Source organism: Schistocerca gregaria, chromosome 6 (assembly GCF_023897955.1).
Source record: "Schistocerca gregaria isolate iqSchGreg1 chromosome 6, iqSchGreg1.2, whole genome shotgun sequence".
Lineage (NCBI taxonomy): Eukaryota > Metazoa > Arthropoda > Insecta > Orthoptera > Acrididae > Schistocerca > Schistocerca gregaria.
The window spans coordinates 485,799,872-485,807,106 of NC_064925.1; positions in this window are offsets into that span (position 1 = coordinate 485,799,872).

The window sequence follows — 7,235 nt, forward strand, 5'->3', positions numbered from 1 at the left end:
GCGATATTGCATCGTCTGTTGTACTGTCCTCTATTCTCTGCCATATTTATCCTGGGTCTGTACCTCAATTCGGTAAAGGTCACGATCTGCCATTGCTAATCTTTCCGAATCCCTCATTTTCTGTTTTAAAAGCAATTCACGCACCCTACGTAGTGTCAACATGCGCTCACACGATCTCACGCGTTTCATAAACTTTTTGTTCGCACGACACTACCAAGACTGACAATCAATTCACTTACTTGTTGGGTCAGAACCAACTTGTCAACGATGTATCCGCCACCTGTGCGCTTGCATTGGAGAGAAAACTTAATTCTAACAATTTTCAAAATTCATAACTTAATTATGCTATTGCCTCTTCTAGAATTCTCACTATTTCTTGAATACTTTTACTATCTATCGCTGCAGCTACTGTCTTCGACTATGTATAACTTCAGAACTTTTTTTTTTTTACTACGAAATTTTTTTTGAGCAGGATATTTTTCTGACCTAGTTAGGCATGTGGTCGACCTTCAATCATGGTATTTTATTATCCTGGCATGGTCGCCATTTTCTAAACACTCATGGTGGTGTCTGATTGTTCTATTTCATGTCTCCCTACCACTTTCGCGCAACGACGCTCTGAGCGTGTTTTTTAGGGAATTAACTAGTTTGAACCTGGGACCTGTTGCTGGTAAGGAGATGCCAGACCACAATTGACATGTAGAATTCAGAAGAGTTCAGTGAGACTAGCGATGATATAACCAAATACTAAATGATCTCAGCGTCAGCGCAACTGCACTCCCTGTAAAAGAATCTTAATACTAACTAAATTTAGTGGAAAGGGTTCAAAGCTTTCCTATATTTAGTTAGCTGGTAAAATAACGTCGAAAAGGCAGTTAAGTTTACCACTGGAAATTTTATTCTACTCACAAAACATTGCACTATTGATAAAAAGAAATGTTTTAATACAGGATGGTAAAAACCAACTGCGTTCAACAAAAATGTGAACGAATATTCCCTGAATGGGTTTCCAAGTTCTCCAATGGATCGTAGGATGACCTATGCCATATCACATCTATAATCTAGATTTAATTTAAGTTTCACAAAAGAGAAAACTATCAAGATGGTCTACGGTGACCCTCAATTATCTTTAATAAATTATCTAACTTGTCGTAAATTACAGTGGCTGATGTGGCTTCTCAATTACTATATGATAGAAAAATCATCGCCTTTCATATCTGTTCTTCAAGTGGCAAATGTGAACACCATGAGTTTTAATTAACAATCGACACTAGTATTACGCAAAAAGGGGGTGTAACAGATGAGACTTCTGAAGTTCTGAGTGAAGTCTTATGCGCCCAAAAATGCAGCATCGCATGCGTTCATTACCTTGTCGGTGTTTAGGCAGCGTCAGGGCGACAGCGGCCGGCGCACCAGCCATCCAGTTCGCCTTCTCGGTGCTCCCTCACCTAACTTCTCCTTACTACAATTTACCGAAGTTGGTTTAAAAAAACTATCTGGCTGTGTTTTCAGCTGACCAATCAGGGTCTTAATGTTAACCTTAAGCTCCGCCTACAAAAATTCTGTCTATCCAATGAGAAACGTTATACTTCCCGTGGTGGGGCAATGTTTTTAAAGTTTGCAACGTAACTGAAATGCGAAAAAGTCTCACCCTAAAACCTTCAGCTGGTGTGATCCTTTTAGCGTTATCGTAAGATCTATACTGTTCTTCTGGAGGGCTCTATCTTTTAACATGGACTGGGGGGTGGCCCTTGACGTACATGAGACACGAAAAAGTCTCACGCTAAAACTTGCGGGTGGTAGTGGCCCTTTTTGTGTTATCGTAAGATCTATACTGTTTTTCTGGAGGGTTCTAGCTTTTAACATGGGCTGGGGGGTGGTCCTTGACGTACCTGAGACTCGAAAACGTGCGGGTTGTGTGGCCCTACTGGTTAGCTGGCGCTTTAGGTGTCCAGACCTTCCCTTATCGTAGGGCCTTCTAGCTTAACACGGTTCTGCTCTCGGCTTCTGTCCTCGTTTCTCCCCTCGGAACTGCGTCTGCCTCACAGTGGGAAGGTACGACATGCATTTAGGCATTCTTGTGTTATTCTGTGGTATTCCATTTGCTCACTCGTTACTCATATCACTTTGGTTAATTTAATGTCACGATTTATTCGGAGCTATGTGACATACTACTGGATTTGCTTATCATGTCAGGGTTTTCATGGAAGGTGTTGGATTTGCCTGACACCTTATATAGTGGTGGGTATTACAAGCGTAGTAGTAGAATGTAGTCGCATACCCACCATTGAGAACCATAAAATCTCATTAGCTGTCAAACTCATAACAGAGAAGATCTGTAATTTTCTCAAATCAGCATCCTTCGACATACCGACACAGAACATGATACTGGACGTAATATGTTGTCTAGACCCAACATGAATAGCCAAAGTACTAGCAGCCCAAAGGTATCATCGCATAGAGTCCTTACACACAAAGAAAACCTTCAGATAAAAAGAACCTTGGTAACAACGATGGCAATAAAGTGATAAGTAATATTTGTAAAAGAGAAGGTACTGTTATGACCACTCAAACACAAGCACCAACTATCAGATTAATATTATTGGCACATCACAATATAGTATCTGTTTGATATGCATTACACTACAAAAATGTAAACAGTGACAAAAACCTTTGAATTATACTTAACACAAAAGTGCCAATAATGTATATAATATATATAATTTCTGAGTGCAATATACAATTCAAGGCATCACGTATCCCAAAAGATGCAGTGCCAGGACGAAATGATTAAGGTTTGGATTATCAGTTATTACTGAGAAGCTACATCATTGTGGATGTATGGAAAAACTAACGAGGTTTAAACAATACAAGATACGCAGTGGTAGAGCTCAAAAGCTTTAATAAAGTGTACCTTAATGATACTAAACACACAGTACCTAACTTACGGTCTGGATATGTTACATCAATACTGAACACTCTACAAATAGCAAACGAGCTTATAATTGTTATTTAAAGATAAGCGAGAAAGAGGATCATTAGATTAACATTATGCAGAATGGGACGAAGCGTGTGACGAACAACTGGTTAGCGTAAGTAGTTTCCTGAAACATATATTCATGACCTGAAGAACACATCTGAATAAATTTTAACTCTCTTGTATTCAAGATCCGCCAGAATACTTACATTCGATATTACTGACTCTAGCAGATATCAGATGAAATTGAAAATTTGCACCGGGGATTCTGTACAAGTTTTTGAGGTTATGTGTCCACGAGCTGAGCTGGGTCACCATGGAGCTCTTGTGGCGCTGTTTGTGATCGCGGAGAAACCCTCACACGGGTCTCGCATCTACTTCTGCTTGTGAATGCGCCTCCCACTCTCCAACCGCTGACACGCACATTAATTCTCTCATTATGTGTGACTGAAGGCCTGCTCCGGCGCCATCGAGATTTATTAAGCTCGGGGTTTCAGCAAAGACCGGGGAGCAATCAGGCGGGCCTGAATCAGTACGTGGCTGTGAGTGATTCATTGCGCCTCCCGGATGCTGGCTCTCCACGGCGTAGCGTTACGCATAGTCACTACCTACTGGCATTGCGCCCTGGAGGTCTTCAGAATGCTTTACGTATTTAACCTCCAATTTACAAAATTTATCTAGCATAAAAATGAAACAGATTACATTCTCCTAGGGAATAGTAATAAATAAAACTGTCCAATGTATTATGTATTTCTAAGTGTACATTGAGTTACGAGGTGGTAAATATGCGTGCCAGTGAATCGAAAGCACCAAATCATACATAGTTATTTCATTAGTAAGTTTAAAAACATTAGCGTGAAAATATCAGCGTCCACATCCCTTAGCAAACATATGCCATAAGGAGGAAGACTTTCTCCAACGGACTGGGGTTTACAACCAACTTTATCCATGCAGATAACTCCACATCTGCAGCTACTTCAGTTTTGTGACTTCCATGAAATCATTCTTCAAACAGAGAGAAAAATTCCACCACAACTGTTGCATCTGTACTAGACATTTCACCCAGGGGCCCACTTGAAACTGTGTTTCCCTGACAGAAGTGTACACTGTAGAAATAACAGCTGCATCACCTGTATCGGAGTCTCCACATTCTGATACTTTTGCAGGCTCTTCTGTACCCTCTTCCCACCTGCTGTTTGAATAATGTCATTCTTACATATCTAAAAAAAAAATATTCACCAGCGTCAGTATGATCCATCTAGCTATAAAACTGAACATTAAGAGTGAGAATAACTTGCCTATTACTTTGAAGTCCGTGCATAAATTGCTGCGCCACACGGAATTTTTCAGTATTCATTATAAATGTGCATGCCAGTGCAAACAATTTGTATTCTCTCATTGCTTAACATTCGCGAGGTACTCTGTTAAACAGCATTTCACAGCGTATACTAAGTAAAATGGGATATAACCAGGACACGCCACATACATATATGACGCGGAATAATACTTAATGTAAAAATGCTTTGAAACGACTCTTGTACTGATTTTATGTTTCAGAGTGTGGAAATGTCACTGTTATTTGAAATTACTTTCGTTTATGTCCTCAGAAGAGTAATGCTATTGGTGACAAATGCTAGCTGAACACAAAACCAGTTCTGAAGACGAGTGCAGCAAAACCATCAATAAACATTCATAGCATTATTCACTTCTTCGCTGATTCTTTAAGCCTACGAACATTTTGTTGTTGTTGTAGTTATGGTCTTCAGTTCAGAGAGTGGTTTCATGCAACTCTCCATGTTACTATATCCTGTGCAAGCTTCTTCATCTACAAGTGCCTACTGCAACCTACATCCTTCTGAATCTGCTTAGTGTATTCATCTCTTGGTCTCCCTCTACGATTTTTACCCTCCACGCTGCCATTCAATACTAAATTGGTCGTCCCTTGATCCGTCAGAACATGTCCTACCAACCGATCCCTTCTTCTAGTCACGTTGTATTACAAATTCCTCTTCTTCCGAGTTCTATGCAATAACTCTTCATTAGTTTCGTGATCCACCCATCTAAATATCAGCATTATTTTGTAGCACCACATTTCGAAAGCTTCTATTGTCTTCTTGACTAAACTATTTATCGTCCATGTTTCACTTCAATACATGGCTACACTCCACAAAAAACTTTCAGAAAATCTATACTCGATGTTAACAAATTTCTCTTCTTCAGAAACGCTTTCCTTGCCATAGCCAATCTACGTTTTGTATCTCCTCTACCTCGACCATGATCAGTTATTTTGATCCCCAAATAGCAAAACTCATCTACTACTTTAAGTGTACATTCCCTTATCTAATCCCCTCAGCAAAACCTGACTTCATTCGACTACATTCCATTATCCTCGCTTTGCTTTTGTTGTTGTTGATCTTATATCCTCCTTTCAAAACATTATCCATTCCGTTCTACTGCTCTTCTAAGTTCTTTGGTGTCTCTGCCAGAATTACAATGTCGTCAGCAAACCTCTAAGTTTATTTCTTCTCTATCGATTTTAATACCTACTCCAAATTTTTCTTTTGTTTCCTTTACTGCTTTCTCAATTTATGGATTGAGTAACATCGGGAATAGGCTACAACCCTGTCTAATTCACTTCCTAACTACTGCTTCCCTTTCATGCCCCTCGACTTTATAACTGCCACCTGGTTTCCGTACCAATTGAAAATAGCCTTTTTCCCCCTGTCTTTGATCCCTGCCACCTTCAGAATTTGAAAGAGAGTAGTCCAGTCAACGTTGCCAAAAGCTTTCTGTTAGTCTAAAAGTGCCGCAAAACATAGGTTTGCTTTTCATCAATCGGTCTTCTAAGATATGTCGTAGCGTCAATATTGCCTCACGGATTTCAACATTTCTGCAGAGTCAAAACTGATCTTTCTTGTGGTCAGCTTCTACCAGATTTACCATTCGTCTGTTTAGAATTTCTGTTAGTATTTTACAGTCGTGACTTATTAAACTAATAGTTCAGTAATTTTCACACCACTCAACAACTGCTTTCTTTGGGATTGGAATTATTATATTTTATAGAAGTCTGAGGGTATTACGCCTGTATCATACATCTTGCTCACCAGGTGGTAGCGTTTTGTCATGGCTGGCTCTCCCAAGGTTATCAGTAGTTTTAATACAATGATGTCTAGTCCCGGGGCCTTGTGTCAACTTATATCTGTCAGTGCGGTGTCAAACTCTTCACGCAGTATTATTTCTCGCAGTTCATCTTCATCTACGTCCTCTTTCATCTTCATAAAATTGCCCTCAAGTAAATCGCCCTTGTATAAACTCTCTATATACTCCTTCCACCTTTCTGCCTTCCCTTCTTTGCTTAGAATTACTTTTCCTACGATCTTACAAACCAGAAAAAGTAACACTAGGCTTTGTCAGAGAACAGCAACTCTTAAAAAAATATATTAATACGACTACTGTATTGCAAGCCTTGGGTGATTTTGGTATCGATGACGTACCTATCAGTTACGGTAAAGAACCTTTTGCTGAAATCTCCTCCTTAATTTTCGTCTTTCATAAATACCAGTAAAAAATTGATTGGGTATTCTCACGTTGAGAAATGGGAAGCAGCGAGCTGTTTTTGTTGGTAAAACAGATGGCATGAATATTTCTTTATTTTCTATATCAGGTTTTGACAAACTTTGGTGTTCTGTGGTATATGGCGTACAGACTGAATATTTTTTCAATCACGACTTATGACGTAATTCTGGACGAAAAGTTTTTTCTTTGACTCTCCCAGAAACGGAAATGGAAACATTATCTGTATAATATTAGAAGGGATGTGAATGTGGAGTTTCCATTTCCGTTTCTCGTAATGTCAAACAAACAATTTTTCCTCAAATATTACATCATGAATCATGATAGGAGATATGTTCCACGTACAAGCACTAGCAAATAGAAGATGATATCGAAGTCTGACAAACACTTTTGTCGCAAATAGAAAAGTTTTTATGGGAGCTGGGCTATAAGAAGGTTTTAACAGTAATAATCTTTTATTAGATCATATGTGGAGGGCTGTCATTGAAGACATGATTGAAGAATAGTTTCACTACCCATCTTAATTATTAGAGGACATTCCGGAAACTGTAATTATACTGGGAGTATTGGAATGTTGACTCTGTCATTTCAATTAGCAATTCGGACATTTCTCTCGCTATTTAGTTGCAGCGCTTCTACAGTCATAGCATAAATGATTTTCGACGAGCGTGCTCTTACCGTTTTG